Raw genomic sequence first — 16,148 nt, forward strand, 5'->3', positions numbered from 1 at the left:
TCAAAAGCTGCTGAGAGACTGAGGGGGAGCAAAGGGGTTATAATGCTTCTGTCCCATAAAGGAGTTGACCAAGACTAACTACATGCCCAAACGTGGTCTGAGTTCAGACACAAATGGGGATTTAGAAAATTTATATCTTCCAAGATTCTTTGCAGTTGTGGCCATCCTACTCTCAAACACTTAGTGTAAAAAGGGAGAACTTGTAAATGAGCAATGTATGTGTTTATGTGCCTTCAAGTCACCTATCAACTTACGGCGACTTCATGAGTTTATTGGTTTTTTTAAGGAATATTCAAAACTGGTTTTGACAGCTAATTCTTACAAATCTTTTACAAATCTCTGGGTTTAGGTAGTTTTTTTTTTAAGGAGAAGGAATGTGAAATTTTAAAAGCAGCCGACAAAAAACCCTTATGTAAAGACAAACTGACCATTCCCTAGATCCACCTGTCCAGTTTCCTATCACAATCACTAGTCTTAACAAACCAGGATTGGCAAGGATCAATAAGATATGTGGCTGGACACATTGCAGCAAATCACTGATCTACATTTTCTGGTTGAATGAGCAAAAACTGACCCAACAAAAGTGATTCAGATAGTGTACCATGTATTGCATCAAGGCTTTTTTCAGCCTAGTGTCAACATCACAGCAGAAACCAGCTATGGTTCTCTTTATTACATTTTAATGTTATAATTCCTGTAAAAAACAAAACAACAAAAACAACAAAAACACACATAGAATCATAGTCCCTGAAAGGTGAGCCTCCAATCTCCATTTAAAAGCCATCAGTGGGAGTCCATTGTTTTCAGCGGTAGTCCATTTCATCAGACTACTCTTATTATAAGGAACAAGCATCATTTTATTGAGTGTTTGGAAATGAAGACAAAAATCTTAGGACTCTTCTACACTGCCATAAAATTCAGATGATCAAATCAGACAATCCACATTATCTGCTTTGAACTGGATTATTTGAGTCTACACTGCCATACAATTCAGCTCAGAACAGATAATCTGGATTTTATCTAGAAGTGTTAAAGGGGCCTTAGTTAAAAGGGCAATTCCTTGATCCATAATTATAATGATTACAATAATAATAATAAATGTATTTGTTACTCTCTTCTCCTCATAGCTCAAGGTGGGGCACAACACAGTCAAAACACAACACCATAAAATACATACAATAAAATGCATATTTTAAAACATTACAAAACACATTACTATAAATTCGTATAATAGCAAAAGAATGCAAATTTGAATTCATGGTTTAAAATTAACTGGGTGAAATGAGGGGCTTGTTCTCTCTCACTTCCTAAGGTACATTAAATGTACAGACAGGGTACATTCACAAGCTACAGACAGGGTACATTCACATGCACAAAAAACGCATGCAGAGAAATAAGGATGAGTCAAGACGCTTGGAATCCCATCTTACATGCTGCAGATTTTTTTTAAATACCAGTGCCTATGGGTTTCTGATGAAATAGACTATTTTTGATGTGATAGGACCCATAGGACCCAGTATGCAAAGGGCATCAGAGACGGGGTATAAGACCATGTTCAACATTGTAGTAATAAATAAATGAAGTCTTGCAAACTGTAGAAAGTAGCACCTCTACTAGTTGAGCAGGAGACTTGCATAAAGCGCTTTCCTTTTATGAAAATCTAAGCCCATCAAAATGGAGAATCTGTACTATCTTCTCTTGCCTGCAGAGAATCCACAAAAACTGAAAACTTGGAATCTAGTCCCAAAGTCATTATTTCATGACTGATAGACAACAAACTGTACATATTTATTCAGAAGTTCCATTTCCATGTGCAAAAGAATCATGTGTGTAGTTTTATGGAGACAAGTAATTCCCCATTCTACACAGTACAATAGGACCATAAGTTTGCAGTCTGCAACCTTATAGTTGCATACTCAGGGGAAATTGCAACCACAAGATCTTTGGCATTTCCAAATCTAATTTTTGAATCTGTGAAGTTGAGATAGGCTGCAAACAGATGTTCTTCAGCTTCAAAGCACAACATCTGAGTTTGTTTTGGGTTACTGTGAGTTTTCCAGGATGTATGGCCATGTTCCAGAAGCATTCTCTCCTGACGTCTTCTGATAGACAAGCATCTTGGTATCCTTACACATGTCCCGAGCCTCAAACACTCTCTGCTTCGTTTGAAAAAATACTGCACTTGCAGAACTCAGACAGTGTTGTATTTCAATGTTGATATTAATTTTTGTGGAGAGGTGGCTGCCAAGGTAGTGGAAATAGTCAACATTTTCTAATGTTACTGTTCCGTCCCCCAGGACGATGGTTTGCCTTACCTATTGGTCGTTTGTTTGTTTTCCCTCCTTTACATTTTGTTTGAGCCTCTGGCTGCAAAAGCCTAGGAAAAGTGGCTTGGAATCTGCAAGAGCTGGCTGCAGTTTTCTTTGCAGTGATTGGTCAAAGAATGCAACATCTTAGGACCGCCCTTTTTACCAGGGTCTAGTCTCCATTTTGGAGCTTCATTCTGGCTATAGTCTTCCAACGTGCTGGAGCTGTGCAAGGCTAACTGGGACAAATCATCCTCAAAACCAGGCCAATCTAAGCCTATCCAAATTAGATAAGTATTGAATTATACTGATCTGGAATAGGAAATCTAGTTAGAGGAGCAGGGTTATTCCATCGCTTCTAGAACTAATCTTTGCTGTAAAGATAGGGAAGGAAAGAGTTTCTCCTTCTAATATAGACAGCGTGATTAGGGTATAGTGGTTTTATAATCACCTTTGCCTTCTGGAACCAGGGATAATTCTGCAACTAAAACCTATGGAAATTTGTTTCATTTTCTGCAACTTTAAGATCTGTGCCAGGTTTACAACCTTGTATGAATAAACATCCTTTTTTGAAGTTATCCAGACTCAGTCGTTCAATATCTATAGGACAGCTTATAGGGATTTGCAGTTCGCCCGGATAAAGGACAGCACGTTTCAGTTTTATAGTTTTTTATTGTCCGGCGGACGGCACAGTTTTGAGGTAGATCAGCGGTTTTTCCGCTTGAGCTAGCTTGCACGGCTTATAGTTTTTTATAGTTTAGGAAGTTTAGTTTAGGCCGCGGCTTTTCCGCCTGAGCTCAGTCTGCATACCTAAAGACTCTACCAGCGTCTGAGGCAGTGGAGCCCGCTCTCAGACCTGAAGGAGTCAAATAGTGGGGCTCTATTTCCTTGCTATTTGGCTCGCGTGTGCGCACGTGGCCCAGTGGCTTTCTGGGTTTGCACAGGCTGTGCAGTTCCCAGCAACGTCCAGGGCTCCCTCGGCGGTAGACCTCGAGCCGCGGAGCACCAGCGACAGTTCTTTGGCTGGCTCTGAGGCGTGAAGCCCACCAGAACCAGGCTAGAACCTGGACAGGCCTGGCAACGCTGCTGCGAGTTCGGCCGGAGCACTCGGCCGGCTTCGACCTGCCTCATCGTCCTGCGGTGGTGACCTGCCTCATCGTCCTGCGGTGGTGACCTGCCTCATCGCCTGGCGGTGGTGACCTGCCTCATCGTCCTGCGGTGGTGACCTGCCTCATCGTCCTGCGGTGGTGACCTGCCTCATCATCCTGCGGTGGTGACCTGCCTCATTGACCTGCGGTGGTGACCTCCCTTCACAGCGGGGAGGAGGCGTCTCTTCTCTCCTCCTTTCCAAAGCCAGCCTCGGTGCTCCTTCGGCGGCAGGCCTCGAGCCGCGGAGCACAAGGTGCTTGAAAATTTGGCGAAGTCGCCATTTTGGCAGTTTACGTCACTCGGGCAAGGGAGGTATCAAGTGGCAAGTTGCTGTCAGTTGGCATTTTGCAGCTTGCCTACCAAAGTTTGGCGCCAAAGGTCACAATCTTTGTAAAGTATAGTTACTTAGTGATATATATTGCTATGGTTAAGTGCTGTGAATTGTATTATATATTGAATTTGCTTTTATTGTAAATTTACTTGCAGGTATATTGCATTTGCCTTTGTTGTAAATTTACTTGCTATTAAGAATACATAATGTCTATGCAATTTCAAGATGATGCAGATGGTATACCTCCTTCTGAGGCTGAAAGTAGGAATGAAAGGCCCCAAAGGATAAAGCACCCTTCAGCCAAGATGCTAGCCCATCTAATAGATGAAAAGGAGCTCCTCCATGTGAGGTTAGGTTCGGCATGGGAGCGAATTGTAACATTAATGGACAGAATTGAGAGCTTGGGTATTACAAGGGTGCCATCCATATTACAGACAGACCTTGAAGAGACCTTCGGTATTTGGAGGGGTTTGGTGTCTAAGATAGTCCAGGTCCTCGAGCGCATTAACGCCAAGGATTCAGAGTTAGAAATAGTGAGTGTCTTAGCTGACACTAATGAGAAAGAAAATAAGGTGAGGGCAATTCTAGATGCCTTGGAATTTAGTTCTCCATCTGTTAATCTAAGGTCTGAGCCAAAAGGAAATCAGTCTTCCTTATGCAGCCATGAGACCAATCTTTTAAAATCACCTGCTGTGGCACTTAGTCTTAAGTCCAACCGCTCTAGCCAGGTATCTAAGCTAAGGGAGCGTGCATCGTCTAAACACAGCCACTCTAGCAAGTCTTCTGCTGCTGGGAGTGCCATCTCTTCCCTAGCTGCCTTGCACATTAAGGAGGCTGCACGTCTGGAGCTACAGAGCAAGGTTGCGGAGGCGGAAGCTGATGCAAAAGCAGCTGACCACACTTTCCACCTTAAAGAGGAGGAACAGCGACTCCAAATAGAACAGGCCCAAAGGCAATGTGAAATAGAAATGCTTAGAATAAGGATGGATGCTACTGCCAAAAAGGTAAAGGCTGAGACTTTGGCCAAGGTCCTAAGTGGGCAGCTCACAGAAGAAAATGTAAGTCAGTTGCCGAAGCAGGACCCTTCTTCCAAGGTGCTTGTGCATCTTAATAGCTTAAACAGCCAGCTTTCTGACGAGGAACATGAAGACTTCTCCGTTCGGTCAGAACAGGGCCCTAAAGTTGCCTTCGGGCTGCCGGAAGTTCAAAGCGTCATAGCGGGGAGCTCCTCTTTGCTCAGTTTGCCTGTGCCTCCTACTAAGATTCCCGAGCAGTCAGCCAAACCATCAAAGCCTATCACCAATTGGGCCCTACAAGCAAGTCCAAAAGGAACCATCTGTCCGTCTACAGACGATGCCTTCCCTCCAAAGGGTCAAAGGTCGACACCAGGAGCACGGGATTTCTCCCTGCAGCAGCCAACGCCACATAAGACACCGTCAACACCAGAATCCCAACTCGTCTCGATCCTTAGAAGTCCCAAAAGAGACCTCAAGGACAAGGGAGTCGAAAAGTTTTCAGACAAGCCTGAAGAGTTCCTTCTCTGGAAGGTTACCTTCAAGAGGGCAATTAGAGACTTAAAGTTGTTGCCTGAAGAAGAGCTGACCCTGCTAGGCGCCTGGTTGGGTCCAGCATCATCTTCTCAAGTTAAGAGAATATATTCAGCCCATGTAGCTGATCCCGACAAAGCCTTGGAAAAGGCCTGGGACAGATTACATCAGCGGTATGGAGCTAGCACGGAGATTGAAGCATCTCTAATGGACAAGCTGCAAAGGTTCCCAACCTTAAAGCTCAAGGACTGCAAGCTCTTGTGGGACCTCAGTGATCTTCTTGCAGAGTTAGAGTCGGCCAAGGAGAATCCAGAGTTGCCTGGACTGCAGTGCCTCGATCAGCATCTGTCCCAGCGGCAGATTCTGGACAAACTTCCCTTTGCCCTGCAGGAAGACTGGGGGAAACAGGTTTTTAACTACAAGGAGGCCCATTCTCAGGCGTACCCACCGTTTTCCCATCTGGTCCAGTTCATCACCAGAGCGGCCAGGGAAAGGAATGATCCACAGACGGGCCTGCCCACCTTATATCAAGGGATCCATACAGGGAAGGCGCCTGAAGTGGACAAGAAACCACCTAGAGAGGCCAATAGACCTGTCAGCGTAAAGGCAGTCGAAACTCAACACAAGACTGACAAAACCAGGTCAGAAGTAAAGGAGGTGCTCTGCCCCATTCACCAAAAGCCTCACAGTTTGGCCAACTGCCGGGAATTTGGCAAGAAGCCTTATAAAGAAAGACAACAGATTGTACAGAAGCTGGGCATATGTTTTAGGTGCTGTGGAGCAACTCCTCACTTTGCTTCCAACTGCAAAGAGGACGTCAAATGCGCAAGGTGTAACAGCCTTAAGCATTGCACCGCGATGCACAACTCTGACGCTGTCTCCCGCGCCAAAGGGGACACGTCTTCCAAAGAAGGGTCATCTACTGAAGCCACCAACATGCAGACCGCGTCACGGATGCAGGAGGATGCTCCATCGGTCGCCTGTACTGAACTATGCTCTGACGTGCACCAGTTCAGAGTCTGCCATCCCATCTGCCTAGCAGATGTATATCCAGCCAGAAGACCTTGGCTTAAAAAGAGACTTTACGTGGCTTTGGATTCACAAAGCGACGCCTCCCTGGCGACTCCAGAGTTTTTCCAACTGTTTGACATAAAAACCCAGACGGTCGACTACACCATGTCCACCTGTGTAGGGAAGAAGAAGTTGCAGGGTCGCATAGCATCCGGCTTTGTTGTCTCCTCTTGTGACCAGAAGAGACTGTTCGAGTTACCAGACCTCATTGAGTGTTCCTCTATTCCCCGGAACAAAAGGCAGATTGTCACCAGAGAAGTCGTGGAAGCCCATCCTCACTTGCGAAAGCTGAAGAACGCCTTACCTGCTTTCCGTCCAGATGTGGACATTGCCCTTCTGCTTGGTGCGGACTGTCCGAACTTGTTCTATGTGAACGACCAAGTTAAGGGACCTCCAGGGGCGCCCATTGCTCAGCTGCTACCACTAGGCTGGACAGTTACAGGCCCAGTGTGCATAAATAGGATGCACCCTCCATCGTCGGTGGGCACTCGTGAAGCGCACGTGCTTCAAGGCAGTCGCCCCACACTAATGCATAGCTGTTTGAGTCATATCTCGGTCTATTGTCAGGGAATAACTCCAGAGTATTCCTCCATTTTCAAAGTCTCTGAGAGAGACGAAGCCACAGCGCTCTCGAAAGATGAGCAAAGGTTTTCGGACATTATGAATGCTCAAGTCTCACGAAGTGCAGAGGTGAAAGCCTGCAAATCAACCACAGAAATCAAGATGGGCCAAAGATCTTGCCTGGAACCACACCGTTTTGAATGTTTTTCGGAGTGGCACAGTCTTCTTAGAGCAGTTGCTAGGCTTATACATCGTTTAGCTTGCAAAGATAGTGAGCCTTTACAGGTCCAGGATATGATAAAGGCTAAGAGCGTCATATTCAAGTCAGTACAGAGATCTGCTTTCAAGCAGGAAATAGCTAGGCTAGAGCAAGGGCTCAACATCCCTAATCAAAGTCTTCTAAATGAGTTAAACCCATTTCTAGACAAGGAGGGTATTTTGAGAGTTGGAGGAAGGTTAGCCAAAGCTAAACTCAAGGCGTGCATAAAAAACCCCATCATCATACCCCCTAATAGTCACACTGCATTGCTGCTCGTTCGGCATCACCATGAAAGGATCCATCATCAGGGTAGAACTCTAACTGAGGCAGCCCTTAGAAATGAAGGTCTGTGGGTAGTTAATGCCAAAAGGTTGGTCAACAGTTGTATTTTCAAATGTGTTAAATGCAGGCGCCTTAGGCGAAACTGTCAAAGTCAGTTGATGGCAGAACTACCTCAGGATAGGACTTTGACAGACCCACCCTTTTCCCATGTGGGAATCGATGTGTTTGGTCCTTGGGAGGTTGTCACTAGGAAAACCAGGGGTGGTGTTGTAAATAACAAGAGGTGGGCAGTTTTGTTTACTTGTTTAGTAATACGAGCTGTCCATATAGAAGTCATAGAAGGGATGGACACTTCATCATTTTTAAACGCATTAAAAAGGTTCATAGCCCTCAGAGGGCCAATTAAGTCAATTCGGTCGGACTGTGGCACCAATTTTGTAGGTGCGACCAAAGAACTCAATTGTGTGTCTAGGTTTGGGAGAGACCCAAAGGTTCAGAACTTTACGAATACTGAACAAATTATGTGGACTTTCAATGTTCCTCACGCCTCCCACATGGGTGGTGTTTGGGAGAGGATGATTGGTATTAGTCGCAAAATCCTTAATGCCATGCTTTTGAGTCATAGGTCGTTGACGCATGATGTTTTGGTGACACTTATGGCGGAAGTTACCGCAATTATCAACAACCGGCCGCTGGTTCCCCTTACCAGTGACCCTGAGAACTTACAACCACTGACTCCTGCACTTATTTTGACACAAAAGGTGCCAGGATGGAAGGACATCATGTTGCCAGTTCCGGACGGAACTCACCGTGCCCTGTGGAAACAGGTGCAGTCCTTGGCCAACCACTTTTGGAAAAGGTGGAAAGCTGAGTACTTAAGCCAGCTTCAAGCTAGAAGAATCTGGCAAAGCCCACAGGACAACATTGAGGTTAACAACGTTGTGTTGTTAAAGGACAAAGACTTGCCCCGCCATGCATGGCCCATGGGCATTGTATTAAAGACCTTTCCTTGCCCGGACGGTAAGGTCAGGAAAGTTCAATTAAAGACTTGCAACAGAGGCAAAGTGTCCATTTTGGACAGACCAATTAGTGACCTCGTGTTGCTTATTGGAGATGTTTAAAGTTCTAGTGTTTGTATTGTTGTGTATACAAAGGTGTTTGTATGTTTTTGATTGGTAAATTCCCACATCCTGGGAATTTAGCGGGGAGTGTTCCGTCCCCCAGGACGATGGTTTGCCTTACCTATTGGTCGTTTGTTTGTTTTCCCTCCTTTACATTTTGTTTGAGCCTCTGGCTGCAAAAGCCTAGGAAAAGTGGCTTGGAATCTGCAAGAGCTGGCTGCAGTTTTCTTTGCAGTGATTGGTCAAAGAATGCAACATCTTAGGACCGCCCTTTTTACCAGGGTCTAGTCTCCATTTTGGAGCTTCATTCTGGCTATAGTCTTCCAACGTGCTGGAGCTGTGCAAGGCTAACTGGGACAAATCATCCTCAAAACCAGGCCAATCTAAGCCTATCCAAATTAGATAAGTATTGAATTATACTGATCTGGAATAGGAAATCTAGTTAGAGGAGCAGGGTTATTCCATCGCTTCTAGAACTAATCTTTGCTGTAAAGATAGGGAAGGAAAGAGTTTCTCCTTCTAATATAGACAGCGTGATTAGGGTATAGTGGTTTTATAATCACCTTTGCCTTCTGGAACCAGGGATAATTCTGCAACTAAAACCTATGGAAATTTGTTTCATTTTCTGCAACTTTAAGATCTGTGCCAGGTTTACAACCTTGTATGAATAAACATCCTTTTTTGAAGTTATCCAGACTCAGTCGTTCAATATCTATAGGACAGCTTATAGGGATTTGCAGTTCGCCCGGATAAAGGACAGCACGTTTCAGTTTTATAGTTTTTTATTGTCCGGCGGACGGCACAGTTACACTATCGAACTGTATTTCTGGCATTGCAGAGGGGTTGGTTGGTTTCTGCTTAAAGAGCACTTTGGTTTTCTCAATGCTCAGTGAGAGGCCAAGCTTCCTTTATGCTCCTCAGAAGGTGTTTAAGGTGGCTTGTAGATCTTCCTTTGAATAAGCACAGACTATATTATCATTAGCATATTGTTCTATAACAAAAGTTGCTGTGACCAGCCAGAGAGAGGACGGTCTAGAAATATATTATTATTGTTGTTGTTGTTGTTGTTGTTGTTGTTGTTGTTGTTATTTTGACTTTCAGCCTGCTGAGGTTAAATAGCTTGCCATCTTCCCAACAGGTGATTTCCACACTGGTGGAAGTTTCCTGTCAACAAGGTGCATAATTATTTCTATGAAGATGGAAAATAAGGTAGGGGCAATAACACATCCTTGTTGGACACCTGATCCCAACTTAAATGGGTCACTTTGGGAGTAGTTGCGGTTCAAAACTGTTGCCATCATGTCATCATGGAAGAGTTGCAGGATGTCCACAAATTTATCAGGGCTTCTGATTTTCGGGAGGATGGTCCAGAGAGCATTACGAGACCAACTAAGCAAAGAAATATGGCTTATCAGTCACATGTAAGTGCCTTGAGGCTTTGGTTCCTCTGTGCTCTGTATAATGGTTTGGGCCCTGCCTATCTTCGTGATTGCATCCCCCTCTGTGATGTCCCATGGACCCTTGGGCCGTGAACCTGACTCCATTGTGAACCACAGTGATGAGGAAACAAGTTTTGTGCCGATTCAGCAAGACTCTGCCCCGTTCCAGATGTTCCCTATTGACAATTCTAGTTCAACGCTCATTAAAAAGGCCCTTGAAACGGAGTCTTCTCTTCCCAGTTCCCCTCCCTTTGATAGAAGGATGTTTGTGGAAACTAACAGGCAGGAGAAAGCTGGCAGGAGGCGGAGCGCTGATTAACCTATTTTCCCCTGAGAATTCTGAGGGAGGATTGCATCTGGTCAAGATGTTGTTCTAGCTCTTTTCCCTTGAGAAAAGAGCATTTGAGACACTTGTTCTGAGGGAAGATTCGAAGTTCTTTAAAAGTTCTGTGCACTGGCTAGCCAGCGCGGAGTCAACGTGTCAGTTGGAGGATTAATTTCACTTCCAGCCAAGCGTGGACCGCGTTTGGATCCACTACCTTCCAGCCTAGCCGTGCCTTGCCTAGCTGTGTTTCCTTGCCTTGTCTCGCCGTGATTCCAGCCTTGCCTTGTCATGTCGTGATTCCAGTCTTGTCTTCAATTCCTTGCCTTGGACTTGCTTTGATCTCTAGTAAAAGACTTGGACGTTTCCCCACTCAAACTACTTGGAAGTTTGAGTGCGTTTCGGTTTTTGGATTACAAACTTTAAACTCTAATATTAGACATTGGACATTATATTATTGGACTATATTTGACCTTTCCTGAAAGGTCTATTGATGAACTATATCTTCTACTTGTTTTTGTTTTAATTCTTCAATTCTTTAATAAAGATATTAGATTGTTTATTGGCCTCGGTGTATTGGTTTCCAGTGCTCTCGCAGCCAGGGGTGTCACACCCTCTTTGTACCTGCGCAAGTGTTAAGATCTGCCTGGAATCACAAGCACGATTGATGGGGACATGAGAGAGGGCCTTCTCGGTGGTGGCCCCCCAGTTTTGGAACACCCTCCACTGGGAGATTAGGCAGGCCCCCACACTGTCCTCCTTCCCTAGGGATTTGAAGACTTGGGTGCTTAAACAAGCCTTTGAGAACGTCTAGCCCCAATGGTCTGCAATCAATGACACAGCACAGCACTTTCATCCCATGCCTTCGTTCCTTAGTTACAATTTGCACTATCCTATTCCCTTGCCTTATCTACAGTCTGACCATGTCCTACTTGTTTAATATGCTATATGTTTTACTGTATTGTACTGTGCTGTGTGTTTATTTTATGCTGTTTTAGGCACTTTCTGCCATATGTAAGCCGCCCTAGGTCCCTTTGAGGAGATGGAGGTGGGGTACAAGAATAAAGTTGTTGGTATTGTTGTTGTTATTATTAAGGTAAAGGTTTTCCCCTGACGTTAAGTCCAGTCATGTCTGACTCTGGGGGTTGGTGCTCATCTCCATTTCTAAGCCGAAGAGCTGGCATTGTCCGTAGACACCTCCAAGGTCACGTGGCCGGTATGACTGCATGGAGCGCCGTTACCTTCCCGCCAGAGCAGTACCTATTGATCTACTCACATTGGCATGTTTTCGAACTGCTAGGTTGGTAGAAGCTGGAGCTAACAGCGGCCGCTCACGCCGCTCCCGGGATTTGAACCTGGGACCTTTCAGTCTGCACGTTCAGCAGCACAGTGCTTTAACACACTTTGCCACCGGGGCTCCTTATTGTTATTATTTTCATCATATATTTTATTATCACATTCACTTTTATGTTTCTTTGGATCTCCTCCCACAATGATTCCTGCTTCTTGTATTGTCTGTATTTTTAGATCATCTCATAGTACTCAGAATGGAAAATTAGACAGCTTTCCATGCAAGGCTGCATCTATATCAGGCATGGGCAAACTTGGGCTGTTAGGAATTGTGGGAGTTGAAGTCCAAAACCCCTGGAGGGCCCAAGTTTGCCCATGCCTGATCTATATTGTAGAATCAATGCGGTTTGACACCACTTGAACTGCCAGGGCTCAATGCTATGGAATCCTGGGAGTTGTAGTTTGGTGAGGCACCAGCAGTTCTGGAGGACGAAAGCGAAAACACCTTGTAAAGCTACAAGTCCCAGAATTCTACAGTATTGAGATTGTCGTTGAAGCAGTGTCAAACTGTATTAATTCTACAGTGTCGAACAGCCGGTAGGCTGTTAGGAATTGTGGGAGTTGGAGTCCAAAACACCTGGAGGGCCCAAGTTTGCCCAAGCCTGGTGTAGATGCACCCTGTGACCTTAAAAACTATTGGGGCCTGTTAATGAGGATTTGATAAGTAGACAAAGGAGACAGGAAAGGGAACAAAAGCCTTATTCTCTCCACTTCAACCTGAAACTCGAGAGGAATTTCCAAACCCAGCCGAGGAAGTGCAAGAATGCTTCCTTACTGCTCCATTCCTTCCCCCGCCCCTCGAGTTACATTGGGCGTATCTTTTGGGCCAATCAGGATCGTTTGCGTCACAGCTGGTCACCGCCGGCGCGCGCGCGCGGGAATTACGGAGGAGGAGGAGGGTCTGGAGTTTTCCCGGGGATTCTGCCGAAGAAGGCGGGCGGCTGTTACTCAAGCCCCGCAGGTGAGCCTTGCAAGTGGCGGGTCCTTGCCAGCCCTTCCGAAGTTGCCTCCTTTGCTCCGAGGTTTGTGCCCAGACCACATTATTCAGTGCTTAATTAAGTGTATACCAGCATGGTGCGCTGCCATGGATGAATGCAGTTCGGCCCCACTTTAACTGGCACGGCTCAATCCTCTGGGATCATGGGAGTTGTAGTTTTACCAGACTTCAGCCTTCTCTGCCAAAGAGTGTTCCTCTGTGTTGTCGAAGGCTTTCGTGGCCGGAATCCCTGGGTTGCTGTGAGTTTTCCGGGGTGTTTGGCCATGTTCCAGAAGCATTCTCTCCTGACGTTTCGCCTACATCTATGGCAGGCATCCTCAGAGGTTGTGAGGTATATTGGAAACTAGGTAAAGGAGGTTTATATATCTGTGGAAGTTCCAGGGTGGGAGAAAGAACTCTTTATCTGTTGGAGGCAAGTGTGAATGTTGTAATTGACCACCTTGATTAACATGGAATAGCCTTTCAGCTTCAATGTCTGGCTGCTTCCTGCCTGAGGCAATCCTTTGTTGGAAGGTGTTGGCTGGCCCTGACTGAGTTAACATTCACACTTGCCTCAAGCAGACAAGAGTTCTTTCTCCCACTCTGGAGATTCCACAGATATGTAAACCCCACTTGATCAGTTTCCAACAGACCTCAATACCTCTGAGGATGCCTGCCATAGATGTGAACAAAACATTAGGAAAGAATGCTTCTGGAACATGGCCATACAACCGAGAAAACTCACATCAACCCAGTGCTTATCTGTCTTAGTAAGGTAAAGGTTTTCCCCTGATGTTAAGTCCAATCGTGACTGACTCTGGGGGTTGGTGCTCATCTCCATTTCTAAGCCGAAGAGCCGGCGTTGTCTGTAGACACCTACAAGGTCATGTGGCCGGCATGACTGCATGGAGTGCCGTTACCTTCCCACCAGAGCGGTATCTATTGATCTACTCACATTTTCATGTTTTCAAACTGCTAGGTTGGTAGGAGCTGGGGCTAACAGCGGGCGCTCCTTCCGCTCCTGGGATTTGAACCTGGCACCTTTTGGTCCGCAAGTTCAGCAGCTCAGCACTTTAACACACTGTGCCACCAACTACAAATTCCATAGGGAAATAATGGTTTTCCTATTTTTTCATTAACAAGATTGTTATTGTTATTTATGTGTACCTTGGAATCTTTTTCTTGAACTTAAGGTGACTCTTACAGTGTCTAATTGGAAAGATTTGTCCCAAAGATGAGTTTGCCTTTGCCTTTATCTGAGGCTGAGAGTGTGTGACTTGCTCAAGGTCTATGGCAGAGGGTGTATCTACACTTCAGAACTAATGCAGTTTGACACCATTTTAACTGCCACAGCTTATTTTTATTTTATTTATTGTGTCAGAAGCGAACCAAGGTACAAGTTGTAATGTATTTAAAAACACAAAGTTAAAAACTTGGCATTATACTAAATGTCCTTTGACCAGTAGCTGGCCACCTGGAGTGCCTCTGGTGTTGCAGTAAGAAGGTCCTCCATTGTGCATGTGGCAGGGCTCAGACTGCATTGTAACAGGTGGTCTGTGGGCTGTTCTTCACACTCGCATATCGTGGACTCTACTTTGTGGCCTCATTTCTTAAGGTTGGCCCTGCATCTCGTGGTGCCAGAGCACAGTCTGTTCAGTGCCTTCCAAGTCGCCCAATCTTCTGTGTGCCCAGGGGTGAGTCTCTCATTTGGTATCGGCCATGGCTTGAGGTTCTGGGGTTTAGCCTGCCAGTTTTGGGCTCTTGCTTGCTGAGGTGTTCCTGTGAGTATCTCTGTAGATCTTAGAAAACTATTCCTTGATTTAAGACATTGGCATGCTGGCTGATACCCAAACAGGGGATGGGCCAGAGATGTTAATGCCTTAGTCCTTTCAGTATTGGCTGCTACTTCCCGGCGGATGTTGGGTGGCGAAATACCAGCTAAGCAGTATAATTGCAATGCTGCAATGCTTTTGGGTTGAAAAGACTGGCTGTTTACAAGAAACTTTGCCCAGGGGACGGCCGACTGGATTTACTCAACCTTCCAGGAGGCTCTTTCCACTTTTAAACATTTTTGAAATGTTTAAAGCCAACTCACTAATGCTTTGAAAGATCTCTCCAGCTACTACAAAGATAACCACCTGAAGCCTAACCCTGCCAAGACACAAGTGTGTGCTTTCCACCTACGTAACCGTGAAGCCAACAGGAAACTGAAAGTTACTTGGGAAGGCCAAGAACTCGAACACTGGTTCCATCCTAAATACCTTGGTGTCACCTTAGATTGAACACTAACATATAGGAAACACTGCATGAACACCAAGCACAAAGTAGCTGCACGCAACAACATCCTGCGGAAACTTACTGGCAGCGCATGGGGTGCAGACCCACAAGTAATAAGAACATCAGCCTTGGCCTTGTCTTTCTCAACTGCTGAGTACGCTTGTCCTGTTTGGCACAAGTCTGCCCATGCGAAGCAGGTGGACATAGCATTGAACGAAACATGCAGAATAATCACAGGATTAAACCTACACCTGTTGATAAACTCTACAAGTTAGCTGGCATTGCCCCTCCTAACATGCGACGGGAAGTTGCTGCTAACTGTGAGAGAAATAAGGTCAAACATTGTGAAAGCCACCCACTGCATGATTATCAGCCTCCTCCCACCAGACTCAAATCTAGGAAGGGATTCATGAGAACCACCACTCCTCTTGATGTTTCCCCAGCGACAGCAAGGGTGTCCCTCTGAGCAACTAAACCAGGCAATTCCAACTGGATGGCCCCCCATGAGGGTCTTCCTCCAGGGGCAAACCAAGAATGGGAAACTTGGAAGTCCCTGAACAGACTGAGAAGTGGGCAGATCAAAAGACAACTTGGCAAGGTGGCACTACCTGGAGGAATCCTCTACCTTGTGTGACTGTGGAGCAGAACAAACAACTGCGCATATGTATGCTTGCCCACAATGCCCTGCCTCATGCATGGAGGAGGAGTTGTTCAAAGCCACAGACAATGTGGTCACTGTTGTCCACTTTTGGTCTAAAACTATTTAGCTGCTTGTGATTTCCTTTATTTTATCACTTTTAAACTTATTTATTATGCAATGCTTTTGACATGAAATAAAATAAAAGCATTATAATTTCTCCATTGATATGGGGCATAGACATCCTGTAATAATGTAGCATGTCTCATTAAGAGCCACATCCACTGTTTTAATGCAGTGCAGTGTTGGGGGTTATAATATCCCTTTGTCGGAGATGGCTCAAGATCTTGTGAAACTACAAATCCCATGATTTCACGGCATTGAACCATGGTAGTGTCAATTTGCATTAATTCTATATTGGAGATGCATCCTGAGCAAGGAATCATACCCTGGGGTGCACCTCCATTGTAGAGTTAGTACAGTTTGACACTGCTTTAAAACACTCTCTAAAAGTACTCTC

The 16,148-nt window shown here is 45.3% G+C and overlaps 1 protein-coding gene across 4 annotated transcripts in view; it reads left to right on the plus strand.

The window, feature by feature from the left end:
- The first annotated feature begins 12,623 nt into the window (after window positions 1-12,623).
- The window catches only part of mms22l (MMS22 like, DNA repair protein), a 110,680-nt gene continuing 107,155 nt past the window's right edge, over window positions 12,624-16,148 (plus strand). For 2 of the 4 annotated variants that reach the window (XM_062969037.1, XM_016997218.2), the window contains exon 1: window positions 12,624-12,699. The gene's annotated coding sequence lies outside the window, so the exon portion shown is untranslated. Of the gene's footprint in view, window positions 12,761-16,148 lie in introns of all 4 variants that reach the window. The other 2 variants (XM_016997215.2, XM_016997214.2) reach the window with 2 other exon arrangements.

Source organism: Anolis carolinensis, chromosome 1 (assembly GCF_035594765.1).
Source record: "Anolis carolinensis isolate JA03-04 chromosome 1, rAnoCar3.1.pri, whole genome shotgun sequence".
NCBI lineage: Eukaryota > Metazoa > Chordata > Lepidosauria > Squamata > Dactyloidae > Anolis > Anolis carolinensis.